This window comes from Anas acuta, chromosome 3, assembly GCF_963932015.1.
Source record: "Anas acuta chromosome 3, bAnaAcu1.1, whole genome shotgun sequence".
NCBI lineage: Eukaryota > Metazoa > Chordata > Aves > Anseriformes > Anatidae > Anas > Anas acuta.
Window position 1 is genome coordinate 14,782,251 of NC_088981.1, and position 26,941 is coordinate 14,809,191.

Here is a 26,941-nt window from a genome sequence, read left to right on the forward strand (position 1 = left end):
CAATATACAATATTCAGTAGAAAACTCATTACAACAGTGTGTGATCCCTTTTAATTCTTATCCCACAAAGAGTAAGATGAAAAATAAAATAATCTCAACCTCAAAGGAAATAAATTTTTAAAGGACAATATTGTTCTACACACAGAATGTAAAATGGAATATAGATGGTTACATACTAAACTCCCAGTGACAAGGTTATAATTCCCACTAAGTGTTTTGTGTGGTTAATACTTTCCTACTCTTAGTCTATATATTACTTGGGAGTCCTGAACATGCAATGGATCATCCTGAAATCTGTGCAGTAGCTGATGAAATGATCTCCCACTGCTCTTCTGTTATTACTTGGAAGTGTGCTGAGCTCCAGCAGGGAAGTCCTGTGGCTGATGGAAGGAAAACAGGAAATCTGTTCACACTGGCAGGGCATCCAAGCCTCCGACAGGAGCAAGCTGCTGCAGGCAATTTTAAGTGGTGCACTGGGACTCACCAGGTGTTCAAATCTCATAGTGCTCAGAAGATAAAGTACTTGTACCAGCTGGCTAAACCTGTATCAATAGAAACCTTGGACACTGGGGGCAGAAAGAAGACCTCTGAATTACTACATAACCAGGATAAGTACCCATAACTTTTTCTAGCTTGTTAGGAGTGAATTAACTCCATCTTCAGCAGCACTATATCAAATATTTTTTTTCTGAGCAACACTAGAGATGTGGAACTTAGTAATGGTTAAGCTGACCAGGATTAGAAGGGCTGAGACTGGAGGCAAAAAATAAGATGTAATCAGAAACAGCCACATGACAAACACTACCTCTCTAGGACTGTTTAAGCTTGTAAGAATTTCAGATGATTTTGAATTGAATTTGGACAGTGTGATCTGCTTCAGAAGTTTTTTGATGGTCTGTCTGTTTGCTTTTGACATTTGTTTTTGTTGTTTGTTTTTATTTTTGTGAAACATGCATGTGATGTTTCTCTCACTTATGGTTTTACTACCCTACATCCAGCTTACACAGCAGATGAAAAACTGAACATGAGCCAGCAGAAAGCCTAGAAAGCCAATTGCATATCAGGCTGTATCAAAAGAAGTGTAGCAGGTCAAGGTCCTTCATAAATACCAGCTTCCACATACAATTATATTTATTTATTTATTTTGTACAAGATGTCCAACCTTGCAGTTTGCAAGGTTCTAAATGCTCTGTTAGGTTATTTTCACTAAATTTAACATTTAGGTACCACCTTGGGTTTTCAGACTCTCATGAGCTATAAGACAGGTAAATCTCGTTAGTAGTGAAGACAGCATCCTTTCTCACCTTGCTTAGTAACTAATGACTTAAACACCCAGGTTTCATACTTCCTAAATGAATTTCTAAAGAACTGGCCAATTGCAATGAAAGTCTAAAGGTAATTTGTATTCTAGGGTGCATCCCTCTGCCATTCTTGCTCAAGTTGTTCAAATATTTAGAGAGTCAGACTGAAAATGAAAATGATTCTGTAGTTTGAGCATACACCAGGGACACCCAGACCCTCTTCTCAGCTCTCACAGAAAGCAGAACAGCTTTATCTGATTAACAACTATTCCAGAATATAAATCAGACAGAATGTGAATTATATTTAGGAGATCCATATCCTAAATGGCAAAGAAGACAGAGAGCTTTGCTTGTCTTTATTTTTGAACTACATAATATTCTTTTTATTTTCTTCTCCTTACTCTAAATGTTAATCTAAATAAAGTTATTCTCAGTTTCAACTGCTATCTTAAGCTTAATTGATGAGTTTTCATGTGGATTTGATTTTTCTGTTTTCTGTTCCTTATTTTTCTTTCATTAGCCATACAAGTCTGCACCATTTTATTCTCTTGACTTTTTTATGTTCTTCATGTTGCTGTCAGTTCTTTACATCTCTGTAATGTTCACTTTTTAATTTCAAATAAATTTTCCTTTCATATGGAAAATTAATGTTTTTCAAGCTATTTTAAGGAAAAGGTACATTTCAAAGAAGTTTGTGGTATTAAAAATAAGAAAAAATATTCTGAAGTCATCAAATAATTGTGTTATATAGTTTTCAAAAGAGAAAGGTGGTTTTTTTTTGTTTGTTTGTTTGTTTTCTCGTTAAGTAATTAAAAAGAAAATCCATTCTGCATCTGGAATGGGGCAACCCTGGACATATGTACAGACTAGGGGATGAGAGGCTGGAGAGCAGCTTCTCATCTCTGAAAGGGAACTGGGGGTTCTGGATGAAGTCGAGTTGAATATGAATCAACAGTATGCCGTGGAAGCCAAAAGGGCCAACCGTATCCTGAGGTGTATCAAGCACAGGATTGCTGGCTGGTCAAAGGAAGTGATTATCTCTCTGATCTGCACTGATATGGCCTCACCTCAAGTACTGTGTGCAGTTTTATGTAACACAATATAAGCAAGATATAGAACTATTACAGTGCATCCAAAGAAAGTCTATGAAGAAGGAGAAGGGTCTAGAGTGGAAGGTGTATGAGGAGAAGCTGAGGTCACTGGGATTGTTCAGCCCAGAGAAGAGGAGACTGAGGGGAGCGCTCATGGCAGGCCACAGTTTACTTACAAGGAGGAGCAGAGGGGCAGGCATTCTGATCTCTTCTCTCTGGTGACAGCAATAGGACCTGAGGGAATGGCCTGAAGCTGCGTTGAGGAGGTTCTTCACTGAGAGGGTGGCTGGGCACTGGAACAGGCTCACTAGGACAGTGGTCACGGCACTAAGCCTGCCAGAGTTCAAGCAGTGTTCAGACAACTCTCTCAGACATATGGTTTGATCTTTGTGTGATCCTATGTGGAGCCAGGAGCTGGAGATGATGATCGTTGTGGGTCCTTTCCAAATCAGTATATTCTGAGATTCCACAATCTCCAAAGCACTGAGCTACCAGTGCCTTGTTGTTTATTTCTGTACAGCAACCTTCACACATGGTTTCACAAAAAGCATTGGCAACAGTTACCATAAGCTACATATAAAATGGTGGCTTTATAGTCAGACTTAACACACAAAATTGACAGTATCTTTGAGGGAAGAAGCGAGGGGACTTCAAATAGCATATCATGGCTAAAATATCAGTAAGGAAATCTTCACAGGATGGGGGCATTAGGTGAGCAGAGGGATTAATTGGATGTAGTTTTATAAGTACTGAGATGTAGGAGAAAGTGAGTGCAGACAGAAAAGTAGTTGGGTATACCCAAAATTTCTCACTGCTTGTAGAGTGACTGTTTCTTCTGATGTTCAGAGATGAGTTTCCTTCATTCTGTCCTTCCTTTCTTCCTCCCTCTTTTGTTCCCTTTATCTTTTTCTGTCTTTCATAAGTGTTTAGAGTAAGGGATTAGGAACATGAAGAATTTGGTACTTAGACTCTACAATTTATATTTACAGTTCTGTGCATGGTGTGAGACAAATAGAACTTTCAGAATACTATGTACCATAGCCCATGTGGCCCATAGTGCCAGCCAGTTATAATTAGATGAATTTCAGATGTTTTCCTTCCCTTCGGTTTCTGAAAGATTTTGTGTAGCACCAGGTCCCAGGTATTCACATGCTGGAAGAGGCTTTTAGCCTACAGTGTTGTAAACATTCATTTACCACAGCATGTGTCCTTGCTATCATGTTTGAGTTACATCATTATATCATTATGAGCACTTTCTGAAATATCTTTTTTTTTTTTTTTGGCAGTTCTATGGCAGGTAATGTGAGATGCAAATTAAATGTTTTATTATCTCAGAGTTTCATGAAGTTATGCCTTTTATTTGAGAGTTCTGGGTTACAGTGCATCAAGACTAGTAGCGTTCTGTTTTGCAACTTCTCTACACTTCATTATTAGTTTTAGCATGGTCCAAACTATCACGAAACTTCCCCACAGAATGGATGCCTACTTTATCCTGCTTTCCTCAGCGAACACCTTTTATTCGGCCATATATATATATAAATATATTATTTTCTGAATTAAAGGATATGGATCCTCTTGAGCTCTGTGGTCTTTCTCAGTAATAATGTAACATCTTTCATTACCTGTCTTCACTTTTTAGAGTCCGGATTGTGCACCCTCTTTTATTCAGTAAGTGAATGAATGTAGCTCTCCATGTTGCTTGCTTTCATATGAAGGGAATGGAGGAAGTAAGAAGATATCTTCCTCAGTGCAGGCAGTCCAGCATTATTCCGCTGCAGCACAGAGATGAGAAACACCTGTCACTATTGAAATCAATGGGAATTTTGGCATTTACTTAAGTGGAAGTGGTATTGACTTCACTGGGGTTTGGTCCAAAAGTTAATTGGTATCCCTAGCCATCGAACTGATTAATTCCTGTGGTTCAAGTAAACGCTAATGTCACTGTCAGAATCCCTGATGTAACATATCAAATGGGCAAACTGTAAATGTTACTGATAAACACACTCACTAAACCTCAAAGATCCTTTTTTTTTTTTTTTTTTTTTTTTTTTTTGTGGTGGACGTGAAGTGAGGAACTGTTTACTATGTGGTCGTACGTAAGGCCAGAATTTAGCCCTAAGTATCCTTCACTGGCTTTATTGCTGAGTCTCTTATGCCACTCTGCTTTCCTAATTTCTGTGCATGTTTTTAGATATTCAGTGCTCACTGATATGCAAACTGCTTAATCTTCCTCCAATTTAGTTTTCAGTATCATCATTCTCTCACCTCTGTGCTGATCACTCGTTTCAATTTCCCAGTGTGCTTTCAGTAATCAGATACACAGATTCATTTCATCTACTGCCTACCAAAACATTAATGTCTCTGTCTCTCAATCTCTACAAGAGACATCTCAGGGGATATTGCTATTTATTTATTTATTTATTTGGTGACTGCAAGTCTTTTTAAAGGAACTGGAATGGAAGAACCAGGGGTAAAGGTCTTCTAGCATTATGCCTGGCAAGTGCCAAACACATTCCAGTCTGTACAGTCAGTATAACTTGATTTTACATCAACAGTGTCAGAGCTGGTTGAGGTGTTGCACATAGGCTCCTGCTAAGAAATTTTTGTGAAAAGGCTTCTTCAGATTCTTTCTCTATGACTGTTCATTGCAATTCACTGCAAGGGACATAGCCACAATGCACTTGTAGTAGCATGTAATTTGTGATGTTAGTTATCTGTGCCATAACTATGGAGGATGGAGGCAGAATCATAACCTGCCTTGGGAGGACATTTTATTTTTGCTAGCTTTGCTAGCCTGTACTGGAAGCAAAGGGGATTTCCTCACAAGAAGTATGGGAAGGATAATGCTAAGTGAAGAGACAGATCATGCTTCTAGTGCAATCTCCTATCAGTGAAGTGTAGCAGAGTTTTCATTGGAGTAACTGCACATTTCTCTTTCAGAATTGAAAATACCTAAACTGGAACAGAATCTACAAACTACACAAAATTTGTGTAATGTTTATGTGAGAAATAATACCATAGGTAACTGTTTTAAGCATATCTTTATCAGGTAGAGAAAGTGTGGAGCATGTATGTGTACTTAGCAAAGAATAACCGCGAAAACAACAACAATAAACCCTGAGCTTAACAGTTGAAAAAATTTTAGACATGATTTTTGTGTTAATTTTGCTCTTTCTAACATTATGTTTCTTACACTTACAGCTGCCCAAATAAAAATGAGCTGACCTCTCCTTTATCTGTATCTAAGAGATCTGTTACTTCTAATGACTGTTTTCCTCATATACATGTATGCTAATAATGCTCAATGCATTACTGATCTTTGCAATGTAACATGACCCTACTACATGTCTTTTATAAATGTCAGAATATGTGCGTATTTTCTGCAAAGTCTTCCCTGACAAGGATTTAGGGAAGCTTTGGAAATAATGATTTTTTTAGCACAGCCATAAATCTAAATGGGCATTGCCTTTTTGCAGACATTATTTTCAGGTACATAAGCATGGTTATCAAAGAAGCAAATTTTACACACATGTATAAGATGATAAAAAGCTCAGAGGAGTGGCTGATATCCCAGAGGGCTGTGCTGCCATTCAGAGGGACCTGGACAGGCTGGAGAGTTGGATCGAGAGGGACCTCATCAAGTTCAACAAGGGCAAGTGCAAGAATCTGCACCTAGGGAGGAATAACCCCAAGCACCAGTACAGGCTGGGGGCTGAGCTGCTGGAGAGCATCTCTGAAGAGAGAGACCTGGGAGTCCTGGTGGACAGCAGGCTAACCATGAGCCAGCAATGTGCCCTTGTGTCCAAGAAGGCCAACAGAACCCTGGGGTGCATTTGGAAGTGTGTTGCCAGCAAGGAGATGATCCTCCCCCTCTACTCAGCCCTGGTGAGGCCATGCTTGGAGTACTGTGTACAGTTCTGGGCTCCCCAGTAAAGGAGGGGCATGGAGCTACTGGAGTGAGTCCAGCAGAGGGCTACAAAGATAATTAGGGGACTGGAGCCCCTGTCAGGTGCTGAGGGCAGGAGGACGAGGACAGGCTGAGAGATCTGGGCCTCAAGCAGACACGGTGAGACAAAGTCCCTTCACTTTGCTTGAAGAATGAGATATTCTTTCTCCGATGCCTCTTTAAGTAAGGAACTTGTGAAATGCTTATAGAAAGCATAACACTAGTGGAAATTCCTTGAAAGCACTAAATCAACAATCCTCATGCAAATTGCCTGCTAGTAATATAGATATACTTTTGTTTTCTGCTGATAAGCAGGCTGAAATCTGCCAGGGTGTATTCTGTTGCCATCTTTTAATTAAAGATAAAAGTTCAGCATTTTATGTTGCTGAAATGAGACTGATTAGCTACCTTGAGAAGCTGAATTATTGCAGCGCTGAAAACTGGAAAATGTTCTTTATGAAACTGAGCAGGAGTGAAATTGTAACCAATTCCTGGGCATTGTTTGAACACATTGTTCCCTTCAAATCTCAGGACAAAGTAAATGTCATAGATTGCTGATAAACATTTTTCTCCAGCAATATTCTTCATGTCTTAAAGATCTCTTGGTATTTTGTTCATTTCAGAATGCTTGAATGAAGCTGTGAAAGAATGTACTTTCCCATGACAATAATCTGTCATGGATCATACTTACAACTACATGCTTTTTCATTACTTTTTCCTAAAGTCATCATGAGAAAATTATTGACTGTCTTCTATTTCCCATCTCCTTTTACAGCTCCTTAAGCTCTCTTCACATTAAATGTTTATGAATATCAGGGTAACAAAAAAAGGCAGTTGCTTTGCAATTAAAAGTTACCAAGAATATTCTATAGAGAAGTGTCTCCACAAGTTTGCATTTTAGATCCAATTCATAAGTTTTTAATCACTCTGTTTTCCAGAATGAATTGTTTTACTGCCAAATATATGACATCAGACTCTAAATTAGAACTGTCTTCCAAAAATACCATGCTAATGCCTCTATTCATTTTTTAATGAAAAATAAACAAAACTTGATTCATAAAATCTTCCTAATCCATATAAAACTTCATTCAACATAAAAGTATTTTATGTCTTGACACATGCCATAAGATCTCATAATAGGACAAGCTTTGCAAAGTTTACATTTTCCATTTTTATCTATGTCTTATCAACAATATGTGAAAGGTACCCAGAAGAAACCCACAAATAGATATTTTATATAGCCTTAATAATTATTACTTGAAAGAGAATAATAATATTTTCAAATGTAATACTATTTTAAAATATTTTAATATTATTTTAGAAGGTAAAAATCATAACAACAGCCACAGATGACACTCCTGCTACTAGCTGTCGTTTAGATGCAGTTTATATATAACCTACATGACTCTGCTACACAAGTTTGTTTGTACAATCCCCGCTTAAAGTCTGCTTTTCATCTCCAGAGCAGTAGAAATTAGCAAGGGTATATAACTCAAGTTGGCCCTGTTTAGAGTAGTGCAATTTGCTTTATTTTGTTATTCAGGACAGGAATATAAACTAGTAGACAAATATTGAAAAGGAAAACAAAATATATAACATACCCTATGAACACAGTATGACCTAATGTGTAATGTATTATACCAGTAAAAATATGCAGCCACACAATAAACATTTAGGATCACAATCTGAAACACTGCACAAACTTGTCATTTTTAACATACATTTGCCTAAAATTCATAGCTTGTGCAGACAATTGAGATTTCATTTATTATTTACTACTTGTTGTATAATAGCTTTGATGTCCCATTGTGGATCTGGGCTCCCAGATGTGTATAGCACTGACCTCCTGGGCTTCAGAATCATGCACACAAGAAATAATCTCATTGTTTGGTTCCATAAATTTAAGTTTAGCTCTGAATTTAAAGATGTTAAACGGAGGACCTTTTTGTAGAGAGAGTTTTGTTTGTTTGTTTTTGTTGTTGTTTTGGTTTTGGCTTTTTTGTTGGTGGTGGGTTTTATTTGTTTGTTTGTTTGTTTTTACAGCCTGAATTATTTCAAAACTTCACACAAAAAAAAAAAAAAAAAAAAAACAAAGTGAACTGGACCCAGCATATTTCGGCTGTGTTAACAGAAAATTACAGGAACTAAAACATCTTGTATGTACCTTTTTGCTAAAACAAAACAAAACAAACAAATAACCAACAAAAACAACAACAACATACAAATAAGAAACCAAAAAAAATCCACACCTATACTAAAATCAAATCCTGAGCAAATGGATTTTTATGAAATTCTTATGCTTTTATTCATTTGTTTTAACTATCAATATCAAACTAAAGAAAATCAAAGTACCTTTATTACATAAGTAGCAGCAGCTTCAAAGGACTCCAGAAGAGAGCTCGGTAGCAGGGCCTTATATGGGTGAGCAGGACTACAGCTTTTCTGAAACTATTCAGGCTATTAGATGAACAGCTATTCAGTCTATCAGATGAACATAGGTCAACAGTACAACAAAAAAAAAAGACTGCCGAAAGAGAAAACAAGGGTAAGGCAATTATGCAAAAAGGTATGCTTCCAAACTTTCATCCAGGTTTCATCCAGAAGACATTATGCAATGATAAAAATAAATAAATGAAATGAAATGAAATGAAATGAAATGAAATGAAATAAAATAAAATAAAATAAAATAAAATAAAATAAAATAAAATAAAATAAAATAAAATAAAATAAAATAAAATAAAATAAAATATAATATAATCCTGAGGAAGCATAGTATAGCGCAGAACTGTCCAGTCCTTGCAGACACTGTCAGTTTAGACCTTGATTCAAGTATAAGAAATTATACTTTTCCACACCATAACAGTACCCTTTATAGCAAAGAGAAGACAAACTTATTAAGGAAATGAATCTGTCATGTTGAGCAGTGGTGGCTGCCACTGAATGAGACATGAAGTTTTGTCATGATGCTGTGGTAGGTAATTTAACTGCACCAAATTTCTTCCTTGCCAGTGCCAACTTAACTAAAACAACACCATACCACAATCTTCCATGTAGATGTACTAGCTCTTATGTTTTCAGAACTGACTGGGGTTTAAAAGATATTTTTGGAAAACTGACTTTTGATTTACAACTGCTGATTACATTGACTCACACTATATAACACAACTTCTTCATCATCTTTTTTTTCTTCAGACCTTAAGTTATTATTTAATTAACACTTTTCCCTTATTAAAACTTAGTTTATTTTTAAAAAGAATCAACTAGATGAAATTATTAGCAAAATCATAGATATAAGACTTTCCCTATCATAGGACATATATTCTATTCCTACATCCAACTTATCTAGCATGACATATGCTGCCAAAGAATGACAGACGTGATACTACACTTGAATTTAGTTATGCAAATCTGACTAAATCATTGATTTAAACAATGCTTTAATGTTATTTCAGTGTTACAAAATATATATATATGTATATATATATATATAAATATATATAAATATATATAGCTATAGCTATATATATTAGCTACTATATAGCTAATATATATATATATATATATATATATATATAAAATTAAAAAAAAATGCCTGGAGTCTTTTTTTTAAATATCTGGAGTCTAGGGAATAATTATCTTAATTAAGATGTATGTAAAGCCTTTGTCTGTTTGGTATTTTTGCATTTTGCAATTTCAGAAAATGTCCTTTTCATTAGCAGATGCATGTCCCCAATACAGTTTTTTAACTTCTCCCTTTGTGGTACAGAATATTATTTTCTCTTATTGTCTTTTAAAATGCAAATAATATGTTCTAAAACTGAATAAAAATTAAAGCTATGTCTTGTCAACATCTATAATAAAAAAAAAAAAAAAACAGATAAAAGGGAGGCTCAGGGAGAAAAGAAAGAAAGAAAGAAAGAAAGAAAGAAAGAAAGAAAGAAAGAAAGAAAGAAAGAAAGAAAGAAAGAAAGAAAGAAAGAAAGAAAGAAAGAAAGAAAGAAAGAAAGAAAGAAAGAAAAGAAAGAAAAAAAGAAATTGTTCCTCGATATAGAATTTCATTGATGATTTTGTTGTCAACTTGAGGATAGTGTCATGACTTTTTGTTCAGGGAAGTGGAGCTTCATCCACTACAGGTCATGCTGGAAGGCCTGATCAAAGATTGTTTTCTCTGTTTCTTACAGACAGAAACAAATAAATGTCGGTTGTGCACAGATTCCTGTAAAACCAAATTCCATCTCTATTTCCCGTATATTTAGCATCATTGTGTGTAGTTTTTCCAGCACCATTTAGAGGGAAAACAGAATGGATGAAAGGAAGGTATTTTTAGTTCATCATCACAGTAACCACTAGTTATTAAATACTATGTGACTGGGCCCTTGGAAGGCTATTAGCTGCAGTTCAAAATGTAATCCATATAACATGGTATAGTCATTGTTTTCAGCTGTTGGCTGCTAGGCAATGACTAGCATAGCATTACAGTTTATAAAATATCTTTACGAAAATTCATATAAACCTTAAGTTAGTCTCCAGGGGAATACAGTGGAAAAAGTAAAGGAAAATAAAGCAATGTACAATGGTTTAAAATAAGTTAAATTCAATGATAACAAAACAGTTTTTTTTCTCTTGAATGGCAAGCAGCAAATTTATGTGGTACATAACTGCTAAATTGCATGATAGATAGAATTTTTTAATATTTCAAAGTAAAATTCATTCTGACTTGGCTATTTTTCTGTTATCCATTAAAATGATGTTCTGGTTCTTAATGACAAAGAAAAGCTTTCCACTTATCAGAAGTCTTCAGCCAAGACAAGATGGTTAAAAAAGACTTTCCGGTTATAGTAAAGTATTCCCTGAAGTAAGGAGACCCCAACGGGCCTCGATCAGTCAAACTGCATGTGGAAACCTCCTTCACCTGTCTCCTTGGGAATCAGACAGAGAGAGCTCCAGCAGTCTCATGGGCATAGTATTTTGAAGACTGTTGTAAAGAAAAAGTTCCTCATACTTGAGAAATACTTCCCTGGGGCTGAAGATTCTGTAAGTGCAATAAAACAAAGCAGAAATATTCAGACTGGGGTGATTTTAACTCTTTTCCTCTGCAGTTGATGACAACACCATCTGCTCAAGGATTTTTTGCAAGTAGGTTAAATTTATTGAATAAACCGCTCTCTCCAGATTGTTTGCTCTGCTCTATATAGCAATCTACAATTGCTGATTAATTAAAGTGTACAGTTCCCCAGTGAGAAAGGTATGTGCTGTTATAGCAGATGGGAAACTAAGGCACAAAGAGTTTATCTGACCTACCAAAAGTAGTTGGAGAATTCAATTTTAAATAGTAAATCATCAGAGCAACCTATCCCAGTCAATACACAGCAAAGTGAGATATTCTGTCATATGGTTGTTTGTTATTTTGCTTTGTTTTGTTTTGTTTTGTTTGGAGCAGTGAGAGTTTGGGGAAAGAACCATCTGATGTCAGACTGCAATGTCTGGCTTATACGCTGAAAATTCATAAATCAAGTTGACCTTTGACTGGATGAGTTCCAAGGTGGACAATCATAGCTGGATCTTGCAAGCACATAGCAGATGATCTGAACTGTTGTGTTGGTAGTTTTGTCTGGAAATTAATTAAGTAAATATGCATTTGAACTTAAAATTGTTCAAATAAGTAAAAGGCATTACACAGGAAAAAGTGTAAGAAAACGTGTAAACTGTTCACTTAATAATGTACTGCCTGGCCAGCAGAAACGTAACTCAGGAGAGGTAAATGTTACATAAGCAGAAAAACTAAATAGCCTGACAAATCAAGTTTGAAGACAACCCAGGATAATCACACAATGAAGAAGAATACTCCTTCTTGACACAGAAGAGTTAAAAAAATAATCACAGACCTCTTATCTATTGATAATTTGTGTACAAATACTTGTTTTCATGCTCTATACAGTTTGTACATATACTGCTATATAAAACATTATAAAAAACATTTAGGTTAATATGATTTATTTAATATATAAAGAATTTGAGACACATTAAAGATTTAAATCACTGTACCCATAATCTTATGCTGTAGTTGAAACAAGGACAGTCACACAACAATATTTTAGGATGGAAGAAGTATTCTTGAGAAGAGCCTTGAGAGAGTTAGGGAGAAAAGATAAGGTTCTTGGCAGTGAAAAGGCAAGTCCCATGGTCTGGCCGAGTTTTGCAGAGTGCCTGCAATCAGGAGAAGAGGTAAAGAGGATAGGGAATGTGATGACTTTCTCTGTTTGGTGGTCATCCTGCTGCCCTTCTGTGACCACATGTTGTCATCAGTAGGAAAGGTGCTCAGCAGATTAATAAAGTTTCTTCCATGTGATTGGAAGAAACGTAAGAGATGTCTCTCATGCATTAACAACAAAATTAAAATAGGAGAACATTATGCGTAGGATTAGACAAGAATGGTTTCAAGTGGGAAAGGAAACATGTAAAGTGGAGCTCTGGTACCAGGGCAAGACAAGACGATGGTTAAAATGAGATGGGGTTCTTAACAACAACTCCCCGTGGAAGCTGTCACTTGGTCCTTCAGATTCCTTCAGATTTGGATAGACAAAATTAGAGATAAACCAAAAACCAACTCAGGCAATGGGTGTGTTTGAATTATGATTCCCAAATTCAGGAGAAATAATACCAAATTGAAAAGAAAATGGCAAAAAGAGCCAGGGCAAATAGACCAGAAAAGGAAAGGTATTATTTTGGAAGTTTAACAAACGTCTGCAGAGATGTCATTTTCTCCATTTTTTCTCTATCAGTAAGTGTGATACTCATTGATATTAATTGATTATATTCCCTTTCCATGATTCATACACAGTTACAGCTCTAACAAGTTAATTCTGTATTATTTATTTTTTTAAGCAAGGTCCACTATAATAGATAATAGTTTTTTCTCTACTTTAGTATTAAATTTAAAATGTCCTATTCATCTCACATCAAGAAAATTATCACTTCTTGCATCAACAATTTCAACTGGCCTCTGATGCATGAAAATTGATGATAAAAATTGGTAAAATGCCAAATAAACTAAATGATTCTTGCTCTGTTGTTTTTGCATTACAATAGCCTGTCCTGAAAAGCACAATGCCCTTGACAACTAAATATGTCAGGCTAAATTCTGATCACAGTTTTTCTGGTTCTGATCCAAAAATTTTCCTTTTTCCAAACATGTAGGTTACTGGCTTCATTCCATGCAATGTGCTAACACTGGTCAGTGAAACAATCAGTTGTATGAAAATACGTTAAGATCTAAGTTAAGATAGATCTTGGCTGGTCTGCGATGATGAAAAGAAAGTAAGTCTCATGACAATTTATTTTGTAATAAAGCAGACAGCCTGGTAGATATACAAAATACCTAAAATATAGAAAAGCATTATTGGTAACACTATTTTTTTGGGTAGCTGTAACCTTTTGAGAGCACAGAGTCTCCCTGAATTTGGTAGCAGACAGTCTAATAAAGAAACTCAAGTCCCTGTCTCTAGTATCTTGCAGACAAAGTAGCTGAGAAAGGTAAATCTAGCGAGGAAAGAGTCAAGCAAAAATAATAATTTTTTTTGTTGTTGTTTTGTTTGTCTGTTTTTTTTCCTAAGTGATAACATTAATAATGTAATCTGACAAGCAAATATTAATAACTTTATGTTAGATTTTCACTTATTATGGAGGAAGGGATTTATTGTATTGTATTGTATTGTGTATTGTATTGTGTTTTGTTTTGTTTTATTTATTTTATTTTATTTTATTTTATTTTATTTTATTTTATTTTATTTTATTTTATTTTATTTTATTTTATTTTATTTTATTTTATTTTATTTTATTTTATTTTATTTTTTAAGGGAAAGGACATCCTGCACAGCACTTCTCAATAAAACACAGAAAATCACAATGAGGTAAAAGATATTTAGCTTATCCATAAGACAGAGATGGACTAATTAAAACCTATGTGACTTGGACAAGGGCACGCACACAGACACACACACACACACACACACACACACACACACACACACATGTAATAACTCTGAAGTTGTTTCTTCAGAGAATTTGACTTTATTTTTCATAGTAAGCACCACTCCATAACATTTTATTCTATCCTTTGTGTTGCCTCATCAGTCCAGGACTTGAGCCTTTTCTTGTAAATAGTCCCATTATCTTTTGCTTATAAAGTGTTATAATTTCCATGCAGCAAAAAGAATTGTAGAATACATTGCTGTCACCATGCTACTTCAGTATAAGCAGCATAACTTGATCATTGTTGACAAAAACAAGTCAGCTTTCTGCACATGTATAATGAAAGCCTTAAATGTTTTCTAAATATCCATCTGAAATATATTACTTCTAATTAAAAAACATCCTGCAGATTTACTGTTGAGACTAATGATGTAAAAAAACAAAGACATCTTTCTTACTGCTTTAGTAATGTAGGAAGTGGGCCAGTGTCTTGTGCAAGATATATCTACTCTGATTTATTTATAAATATTTTTTAAAGTGTGGGGCAGTTTCTAGAATGATATTAAAGAAAATAAAATTTCCCTTAAATGGTTTATCAATAGTGGCATCATCATGTTATTACATTATTAAGTACTTAATTTCTAGCTGCTTGCCATGTTTCTGTGCCCATAACTTCAGTCTGGTGATACACTAAGACACACCGAATCATTATATGCAATAGTGTGGATCTTCATTGGGTTTTTCAGGATTTCAATGACTTAACAATAGTATTATAGACAAGAACCATTTTCTTTTTATTCTCATTGAATACTGGGGACTGCAGGACTGCACTGTAAATATGGACAAAGAGATCTTATTTGTGCATACTGTATCACTTAAATACAAAGTAGTAGCACCAACATACTAAAAAGAATGGGGGGGGGGGGGGTGGAGAGAGAAGGGGGGAAGTGTAACATAGGGGGGTGGAGATTTTGCTTACTAAATACTACTAAACATATACAGGGGAAGAAACTTCCTGGGCTGATTATACCCATTCTCTGCTCTTCCTTCATGATAGAAACATTCCAAAAGTATGTTTCTATCATGTAGTGAAGAAATTCACAATACCTCAAGAAACCTTTTCTTGAAATCACTGCAGTAGTTATATATAGATAAAGGTATATGTAAGGTATATGTAACTATGTTGAGCAATGGATACTCTTCCGAAAGCTCCAGCGATCACGTAATGAGCAGAGTCTCTGATTTCCAGCCTTGCTGTATTCATGGTTAACTTACCTACATCCAGTTTCATGCCAACATTTGTATTGTGGCCTAATTACTTTTTCCCTTCTGTTGTTTTCTGTTCTGTTGAAACTGTGGAGTTATGATTTGTCTCCTTTGTCAATACTGTGCTCAGATACCTAAGCCTTGCTCTGTTGGGATCCTCTTATAGCATATTCGATTACTCAAAAATTTGTTTTATTTCATCTGATCCTGTTTGAACTGCAAAGTTCAAAAAATGGCAAAGCCTGCAAAATCCTAAGTCATTAATAATACCACTGTTCTTTAACAACTATTTCATTATGTTTAGCCTCCTTGGCAAGCATTCTCAGTGTCTTCTACATACTGATACAGCACTACAAGGAAATATGTTCAAAGGCTCCACTCCAACATCAGAAACAATACGTCTTTTTTCTCACTCCTGTCTGAAACAAAACTTTCTTTGAGTTTTTGATGTATTGCATTGTTTTTAATTCATTGTGTTCCTCCTTAACTTCCTCTGTAATGTTATACTGTTCAGTGATTGGGAATTGGAACTGAAAATAGTGCAGAGAAGACATAGGTTTGCCTAGAGCCATGGGTGTCAAGACCAAAAATCTTGTGGTGAAAATCAGTGCAAATACCTGGCTCTGATGTAATTTGGAATTACCATATGGTTTGTAATGTTAGGTATACAGATAATTTAAATTAGCATTTAGACTCCGAATATCACAAAGTCTGATCTGAAATGTTCAAAAGAGTATCCATTGCTCAGCATAGTTACATATGTATTACATATACCTTAACTACGTGTAACTACTGCAGTGATTTGAATAAAAGGTTTATTGAACTTTTGTAAATTTCTTCATTATTGGTTCTAGAGTGCATACTTCTAAATATTTTTCAATAATGTATTTGTACCTCAAATAGAAATGCAAGTATTTGTGTGTGCTTACAGAGTGCAATAACTCATTTTTTTGAGTCTGTCTTCCTTTTTCATATCTTTCACTAACTATGCATCTTTCATTAGAGTTCCATCATGCTGACAATTATAGAGAAATAAATGACTGAATGTGACTATTCAAACAACTTCAGAAATAAGACTCATCCAGTAGTATTGTCCTCCAAAGAAGGGTATGTATTATTTGTTCAGGTTATCATAAGAGGATTGAATATGGCAAACTGCGTACAGTGCTGGAAAAGTGCAATGAAAACAGGGTAATTGATTTCCAAGTGTTGTGCTTTCATGTCTCATTATGAGAACCCATTTTTTTCAAAATAGATATTATATGTATGAAAATCTTTATAGGATATCTATATAGTGTGCTGGTTATGACTGAAAATTTTTATTTAAATAAGTCATCCTGGGAAAGAGGCAAAGCCATCACACAGTGTATTGCTCTTTTAAAGACTATCAGAATGTGTCAAATGTGAGACAAATTTAAGTAATGAAATACATGAAGGATTGGAATCTGCCTTCTGACAAGCAGCATATCAAAATCGTGTAAATGTAGACTTAACAGCTGAGTTATCATTATTCATAAAAAACTTCAGCAAAATGCTCCCCAGGGCTTAATAATGACATAGAAACCAATGTGAAAGTGATATAAGAGTTTACAAAATCTATAGTTAAAAAACAAAAGGGTGGGGGGGGGGGGGAATTGATGAGAAAAAGCAACTGACAAGATGAAAAAGTCCTGTTTGAGAAGTAATTCATGCAATATGACCATTATCAAAAAAGTGATTCTGGACTTTCCATAACTGAGGAGGAAACAGGACACAAGGGCAGGTAGACAAAGCTTTACTAAAGTTCTACTAAATGATCATGAGACCCCTCTTCCATTAGGTAAATGAGAGGGAGAGAGTCACTCATTAAAATTTGCAATATCTTATGTACAATTTATAAACTAAACGCTATGAAAACACATTCAATCATATCATTACACCAGTTGTGACTCCACAATTCATCTTCCCTTATTTCTGTGCACATTGGAGCTTCTGCTGGAGAAGTGCAGGCCTTTGTTTGGCTCCAGTCCTCTAGTCTCTCAGAGTCCTTACTTTTCCCCAGAGTTGAAGTTTTCTCAAAACTGGACTACTGTATTTCATCACATATTTGTTTCCTAGTACACCCTGCAGAAATCCTCAGGGCAGTGTTTGCAGCTCAAAGGGAGCTTTCCTCACATCATTTGTGCATTTACTTTGGCTTCCAATCACCAAAAAAAAAAAAAGTCTCTAGTATACACATGCAAAAGAATGGATGTGAAGCAAGGTAAAAAGGATGTGGGACATATATTACCTGAAAAAAATAACTAGATTCTAGATAAAGTAGGGAACCTGGACAAGGGCTAAGAGTTGGCTTAGGGACAAGTCCAGCTGCATCAGGCCTGAAAACGTGCTACCTGGTCCTAGCTCTTGCACTTAGAAGAAGCAGTTACATGAGGCCTCCCCACTCCTCTCCCAAATTAAGAAGTTTCCAGAGGACCAATCTTCTTGCAGTTCACCCCTCCTTTTGACAAGCGAAGTGCCAACTCCTGGTGGGGCTCTTACTTTTATCTCTCTCCCAACCCTACCAATTATAACTTTTACCCTCAAAATTGGACATTATTGTTTTTCTGGACTTGTGCCACATGGTCTTGCATATCCATTACAGTGTTCAAAACCTGCTTTACAAATAAGAAGCCAGATTTATCTTTGGTTTGCTATGAAACTCTGATGCCATTATGCTTTACTTCTTCATTACTGATGCTTTACAGCCTGTAATCTGGTAAACTGTGCTTATAAACTAGCTTCTGGGCATTGAAAAAAATAATTAAAAATGGCAGGCCTACAACTATTAGAAGGCATTTCTGTATTCAGGATGCTATTTTTCCTAGGTCTGAACATTCTCCTGTGATGAACATAGAAAGAGTAAAGGAGATCATGAAGTTGTGAAGACTCCACTCCATGTTAAACAAAAATTCAGGCAAAGTTAAAAATAAAATAAAATTCTAACAGTCTGCATAAATGAGAGACAGCAGTGGTACTACTCTCAGACACCTTAACACAAAACAGGACAGAGCTACATCTAATATCAATTAATGAAGAACTTCCAGTTACTCACATTCATGGTGTAGTGCAATCACTAACGTTAACAGTGAGGATACGCGGAACTGTGGAAAAATTGTGATTTTTCACTTCTAATTTGAGCACTATAATGAATAACTAACTCCTCAAATACAATCAGAAAGTGAAGTTACCCGCTCTGTATTTATTGTTACACCACTCATTAACAAGGTGATAATTAACTCTATGTAAAGTTTCATAGCCTGAAGCACCATGATAATTAATAACTTATCAGATTTCATATCGTCATTATTCACAGAATCACAGAATGGCTGAGGTTGGCAGGGACCTCTGAAGATCATCTAGTCCAACCCCTCTGCTGAGCAGGATCACCTAGAGCACATTGCACAGGATGGCATCCAGGCAGGTTTTTCAGAGAAGGAGACTCCACAACTTCTCTGGGCAACCTGTCCCAGTGCTCTGTCACCCTCAGGGTAAGGAAGTGCCCCCTCACTGAGCCAGAACCTCCTGTGCTTCAGTTTGTGCCCCTTGCCTCTTGTCCTGTTGCTGGGCACAACTGAAAAGAGACCAGATCCATCCTCTCAACACCCTCCCCTCAGATATTTATACACATCGATGAGGTTTCCCCTCAGTCTTCTCTCTTCCAGGCTAAACAGGCCCAGATCTCTCAGCCTGCCCTTGTATGACAGGTGTTCCAGTCCTCTAATTATCTTCATAGCCCTCCTCTGAACCCACTCCAGTAGCTTCATGTCCCTTTTGTACTGGGGAGCACAGAACTGGACACAATACTCCAGGTGTGACCTCACAAGGGTCAAGTCCTTTCCACTCACTTAGGCCACACTTCCTGAGCTTGTCTATGAGGATGTTATGGGAGACAGTGTCAAAAGCCTTGATGAAGTCCAGGTAGACTACATCTATTGCTCTCCCCTCATTTACCCAGCTAGACCTCTCATCATAGAAGGATATCAGATTGGTTAAACATGATTTCCCTTTGATGAATCCATTTTGACTATTCCTGATCACCTTCTTATCCTACACATGCTTGGAGATGACCTCCAAGATGAGCTGTTCCATCACCTTTCCAGGGATAGAGGTGAGGCTGACTGGGTCCCCTATTCTTGACCTTTTTGAAGACTGGTGTGATATTGGTTTTCTTCCAGTCCTCAGGCACCTTTCCTGTTCTCCACCTTTAAAAGATGACTGAGAGTGGCCTAGCAATAACATAGGCCAGCTCCTGCAGTACTCATGGGTGCATTCCACCTGGGCCTATGGATTTGTGGATGTCAGGTTTGCATAGCTGATCTCTGACCCAATCCTCTTTGACCAAGGGAAAGTCCTCCTTTCTCCAGACTTCCTCCCTTGTCTCTAGGGTCTGAGATCCCCAAGGGCTAATCTTAGCAGTAAAGACTGAAGCAAAAAAGGCATTCAGCAACTCTGCCTTCTCTGTATCCTTTCTCACCAGGGCACCCACCCCATTCAGCAGTGGGCCGATATTTTCCCCAGTCTTCCTTTTTCTAGTGATGTATTTGAAGAAGCCCTTCTTGTTGTTCTTGACTTTCCTTGCCATATCTAATTCCAAATGGGCTTTGGCCTTCCTTTTCGCATTCCTGCATACTCTGACAGCATCCTTGTATTCGTCCCAAGTGGCCTGTCCCTTTTTACACATGCTGTAAACTTCTTTATTCTGTCTGTGCATTTGACTCAGGACTTATGCCTGACTGTTTTATAAAACTAAACATGCCATTGCACTGATCTACAGTTCATCAGGACCAGATTGTCCCCTTGTATTCTGCTCTGGTGAGGCTGCACCTCGAGTACTGTGTTCAGTTTTGGGCCCCTCACAACAAGAAAGACATCAGGGCCCTGGAGCGTGTGCAGAGAAGGGCTATGAAGCTGGTGAAGGGCCTGGAACACAAGTCCTGTGAGAAGCGGCTGAGGGAACTGTTTTTCTTTTTTAGTCTGGAGAAGAGGAGACACAAAGACTTTATTGATCTCTAGAACTACCTGAAAGGAAGTTTTGGGGAGATGGGAGTTGACCTCACAGTTAAAAAGGACTAGAGGGAATGGTCTCAAGTTGCATCAGGGGAGGTTTAGGTTGGAAACTGGGGGACTTTTCTTCTCAGAAAGAGTAGTTAAGCATTGGAACAGGTTGCCCGGGGAGGTGGTGATGTCACTGCCCCTGGAGGTGTTTAAGGAAAGGTTGGACATGGTGTTTAGGGACTTGGCTTAGTGGGTGACTGTGGTAGTAGGGTGATAGTTGGACCAGATGATCTTGGAGGTCTTTTCCAACCTTAATGATTCTATGATTCTAAGATTCAAGTTTCTCAGTCATAACTTGTAGAATAGCTGGAATATGTCTGTTACAGAAATGATTCAAAATGTGCTGTGGATTTTTTTTTCTCTCAGTATCTGTTTTTGTCTGTATGCTGAGGTTTAAGAAGCCTCAGCTGTCTTATTCTTGTCATATTTTTTCATTCTATTGGAGAAAGAGTTTTCCGTGCTGTTTCTTAAAAAACAGACAAACAAACAAACAAAAACCACTTGATTAAAAAATGAAGTATGCTATGCTAATTTATTCTAACATTTTCTATTTTATTTTGTCAGAATCCATTGGGTAATAATTTTTCTGCAGTGACTAAAAAATTACAATCTGAGTAAACTTCTGTGTGCATTCAGGGCTGTCTCCTGTCTAAGGTTCACTGGATTTTCACTTTGCCCTAGGGATATTAGAGCTTTGCAGGAGTGACAAACAACAATGGAGAACTTATCAAGAAGATGCAGAATTTCAGTTAATTCAACTCTCACCCTTGTCAGACCTCAAGTAAGTTACCCTGCTGACAACTAGCAGAGGTTTGAAACAAATATAATTCTGATTTTGGTAAATCAAATGTAAGACTTGGTGCAGAGATTTTTGTTTCAGAAGGCAGCTGCAATTTTTATACTGGAAGTTCCCTCTTTGGGGGATATGCAGATGAAAAATACTTTCACTTATCTTCTAGAAATTATTCTAATGAAAAATGATGTAGAAAACAATTTTTTGAGATTACTGGAAATCAACTTGTCAGAAACAAAAATAAAATATCAGGCCTCCAAAAGATCATTCCTAAATTGTATGACTTAATTGTGTTAAGAAACAGTTTAATTTTGCCTCTCTGAAGTTCCCATTTAGGTGACTAATGTCATAACTCTCTTTAGAGACCAAAAAATTTCAAGCTCTGTCCTGACAGAGCCATATAGGAGTTCCAGAATACAGCAATCATGGTACATTTAACTAAACTGAGGCCCATGAAAGAGAATCAGTCACATAAACATAAGTCTGCTTAAACATTGAATAACGCATCCCTGTGATATTTCCAAAAATTGTATTTTTCTGAATCCTTATGGTGGTTTAGCTAAAAAATAATTTTTGGTATTGAGTTTTTCAGAAACTTTCAACAATTTTGACTGTAGAATTCAGATAAGGTCAAAAGAGATTGCAGTAATAGGACAAGCCAAACTCTTCCTATATTTCTATGTTATGCAGAAAAGTATTTATTTCCATTTTTTCTTTTCAGTATATCTATCAGTTCCCGCAGTATTTACATACTTTAAAGAACTCATATGAATGGAAATCTCTATCGTTCCCCCAAGCCCCTATCGATCCCCCAGGAATTCTCAGGTGTGGTATGACTGGAAACAGTTGAGGCACTAGAAGTGAGTTTGTTCAGAGACCAGCTGTCTGGGGGAGCTCCCGCAAGGACTGCTCAAGCCACTGAACCACTAAAGCTCCGAGTCATAAAGGATAGGAGTCATGAACTATACTGACCAATGAGGAACATACACATTTTGATAGATTGTGAGATGTCATAACTTTTGGTGAGCAGTGTAATTTGTTTATTGCCACGAAGCACTTTCTAATGACTATAAGCATACTTGTTTGTACATCCCCAAAGCAAACAAAAGCAGAACACCAGCAAAATAACCTGGCTGTTAAATCGATGCAGGCAATTGCCACTGAAGGAAACGAAACTGATTGCAGGTGATGCTTCCATGGCCCCAGGGTGGCATGAGGAAGCTTTTGGCAACAATTCCCTTGAACCTGGATGCATAGCTACAAAACATAACAAGAGGGGTTTTAGGCCATTCTCACATTCCTCCTTTTAGGGGGCAGGCCATCCTAGCCTTACACAAATGTACAAATTACACCCATTGGCACAGAGAAAAGGTGAGGAACAGGATGTGCACATGATTTCCTTGGTGCCCAGACCAATTCCAACGTCAGTAGAACTGGTAATAATTTTGACACAAAAGTTTTCATTGACAAAAATACTACTTTAGAATTTAAAATGGGCTGGTGTGCACAGAAAACAATGAATGAATGGGAAATATTCTCGTACTCGCACAATACTTTGGGTTTTGAATAGAACAACAAAGTACTATTAGTAACCAAGCTGTTGCCAAATGGTACTTTTGGCTAGGCAGAAAAAACACTTCCGAAGCCCTGGAATGCAGCTGTGAATGTACTTTCACGCTGGGGATGTTGTTCCCCAAGATTTATGCCACCACAACCCTCATTGAGGAAATCCTTCAGCACTGTCAACCGTGGCCAAAAAGGCAAAAGCAAAACTATAGCAATAAGCCACCAGTCAAGCAACTGCCATACACTCACCAGAACCTCCCAGCCACATCCAGAAAAAGCAGCACTATCAAAGTGAGGAGTAGGTATTGCCAGGTAGAGGGGTGCTTCAGTTTGAGGAAGTGTTTTACACCACTGCTTTGAGGGTCCAGGAACCTTCAGGCCAGTGAAATACACTGCTTACTCGGTGTTACTGCCCTCTCCTGACAGCCACAGAACAAATGGCTGTCCCCTGCCAGCAGGGCCTGGCCTACCCCAGCCTCCTGCCCAGGGGCTCCTTGCAGAGCCCCCAGCCCCTGGCCCTGCTGGGTGCCCTTCTCTGTGCCCTGCTCCTGGGATCTCTGATGCGCTCGGTGGTGTCACAGAGCTGGCAGTGACCTCACAGTCTCACTCCTGCCCTTATCCCCAGTGACAGCAGCCACCGAGGCCAGTGTCGCACGGAGAGGCATCTCCCGAGGATGGCACAGACGCTCGTCTCTGGTCCCAGCATGCTGGATGTCCTGGGGCTGGCGCTGCACGGCTGCCTCTGCCTCGGCCCCGGCCTCGTCCTGCTCCTGGTGGCCTGGGCCACCCTGCGCTGCTGCCGCAGCACCTCGAGCAAACGGCGCCAGGTAGGAGGGAGGCTCCAGGCCAGCCCTGCTCAGGAAGCCTGGCAGGGCAGGGACGGGACACAAAGCCTCTCGGTGGGCTCAGATGGGGCCAGGCTCACTGGGGGGCTGCTCTCTGCCAGCAGGGCTGTGCCGGGAGCCAAGGCAGGGGAAGGCGCGGGAAGGCGGACGACTCAGGTAGAGCTCTCCTTGGCCCTGGCGCTGGCTCCTGCAGGCACTGGGGTCCCCTAGGGCCTCGCTGCTGCCGAGCCGGGGGCAGCCGGGCCCCACCACAGAAGCCAGCTGGCCACTGGCCCAGGCACAGGGCCCGTCCCCGCAGACGCTTGCTCAGGGCGCTCCGCGTCCCCTGTCTCTTGCAGATGCTGAGGCACCGCACGGCTGCAGGAGCAGCCTGCTCTGGGTGGGCGGCAGAGCCCTGGGCACGCTGCTGTGCTACGACCTGGGCTGCGGGCGCTGCAGCCAGGCTGTCAGGGAGAGGCAGCAGCGGCTCCTTGCCAGGCAGGCGAGACCCTCCTGCTGTCCGTACTCCTCCTCCTCTCGGGACTCCAGCGACTTCTGCCGGCACGGGGCCACGGCCAGCTCATTGCGCCCAGCCAAGAGAACATCCCTCAGGTCCTGGTGGCAGCCAGTGCTGCAGAAAAGGAAGCAGAGGAGACTCTTTCCCCAGCACACAGCGCTGAACACCCAGGGGGCAGCCACACCTCCCCGCCGTGCTGGGCCTCCCAGACAGGCCGAGGAGCTCGTCGAGATGGCTCCTGTGCGCCACGAGGCCGGCTTGCCCCCCACCACAGGCTCTGACGCGGCTCACAAGGATGGCAGCCTGCCCGCTGGTGCAGATCCTTGTCCTGTGGCAAGGCTGGAGCAAGGACTGGGCTTCTGGAAGCTCCTGCGGATGCACACGCTGAGGAAGTCCATCGAGACCAAGCTGGGAGCTCTCCCCGCCATGGTGCAGCAGTCCCACAGGAGGTACACGTACAGGGTGGCACGCTGCACGGCTCCCACGCTGCTGCCCTCCCGTCCTGCCCCCTCCTACTTCTGTTCACCGGAAGCCCTGTTCCTGCATGAGGATGTGCGGGAGTTCCTGGAGATGCACATCCGAGAGAAGAAGCTGCGCCACCACTGGGGCTTGCCTGCAGGGTCTCTGGCAGAGCCCCAGGCACTGCCATCAGCCCCCAAAGAGCAGCGTGTTGCATTCAACGTTCAGAACTGCCCTCGAGACTCAGGGTTGGGCATCAGGAAAGGCGGTGTCCGATGGAAAACATTCCCTGCTGCTGTGCTGCGAGGGACAGAAGCTGTCAGGGAACGTGGAGGCCTCCCCAACACTGACTCTCCCTATTCCTCTTCAATCTATTAAACCCCTTCCTATTAAAACTCCACCTCTTCTGATATGAGCAGAGATGCTAGGGAGGGCTCTGAGGCTCATCACCGAAAGTACTTCAACCTTTGTCACTACATTTCCCCCCACATCCAATGAAAAATTGAGATTCTCCTTTGTTCTCCTTTTGTTGCTAATATATTTCAGAAGCTTTTTGTTTGTTTGTTTTGTCTTTTTAAAAAATTGTCTATTTTTGCTTGTCTTGCTTGTTTGTGCCCTGCTACAAGCTGATAGTTAGTGTCTATTTGGAATATAGGAGCTGGGATGCAGATTCTCGCTTTCTTAATTGGAGGCCAGTTCAGAACCAGTGTTTCCCATTATGTGCCATCATGCACCAGCCTTTCTGTGACCATCCAAACAAGAGGTTCCAATTGCTGCCTTCACCTTTACTTTGCATCTGGTCTCAGAGTTCATCATCCAGCTCTTGGGAGTGCACAGAAGTACTCAATTTTTAGCTTGGTGCTTCAGAGAGAAGTAGAAATTCATGGACTCACTGTGTATGAACAGTAAAACTCAGCTGTTTCTATTGTACACCTTAAGTTTCCTGTACTGCCCTGTTAAAGTGCATGATTTTTGCTATGGGCATCTAATTCAGCTGGTCTCTGGGACCCTACTGAATTATTTTTTAAATGTTGAAGTCTACCACAGATGTCTGTCTTCGCCAGTCAGAAAAGGGCACACAGTTGCTTAAGGTGTTGAGTGCTGGCAGGAAAACAGAATCCTTTGTCTCTAGAACAAAAAATTCTTAATTCAGAATAACTGGAAAAACCTCCATGAAAATAAACCATATTCTAATTTAAGCTGTGTCCATCAGCCAGAGGCATGACAACCCAAATAAATTAAAGCAGGGCTATTTCTGGATAAAGCCCTTTAGTTGGCTGAGACTGAGTAAAAGACCACAGGGGACCCTCAGATTCTAAGACAGGAAGCTTCTTAGGGGGTGATTCTTATTCCAGCCCATGCTCTCCTCATGCAGCCCCTTTCCAGCCCAGTTTCCACTGCAGCTTGAGTAGAGAGCCCTTGTCTCTCTACTAGCCCCAGCTCTAGTACGAACTGGGCCTGAGTGCAAACCTGGAATTTTTGAAACTAAAGGTTTGTGACTGACTATCATTTATCTAATTTTTGGTTAAAATATAGTGAAAAAGAGGTCTAAACAAAGGTAGATTACATGCAAAAAATTAAGTCTTCTAGTAAGAACCCAGGAGTTCCTTTAGATGTTACTATTGCATTTTACAGATGGATATTCTGTTATAGTCCTTCAACAAGCATACTGTATACAGAATTATATACCTGAAAGAAGATTATAAAGTAGTCAAGCTTGCAGTACCTTTGTTGACTTCAGTGAGATGTTACCAAGAGATTAATTTGATTATTCTTTTTTAAACAGTAAGACTACTTATCTATAACAAAAGCATCAAAATCATCAAAGGTGGGATTATTACAATCGTGAATATCTGAAACAACATTGAAATTAACTAAAATTCACACTTTCCTTTTTTTTTTTTTTTCAGTCACTGCAATATCTATTAGTTTTCCAGCCATCACTGAAATTTTTATCTGAAGAAGTATCTTCATATTAGGAGACAAATAATTCCGTGTAGCATTTGCTATTCAAGAAAATTATCTGTATTGAAATATAATTATCTCAGGTGACATACTGACTGAATCCTAATTACAACAGATATAGCTAATTACTTAGGTTCATCCTGTAAATAGCTCAGCATGTATTTTT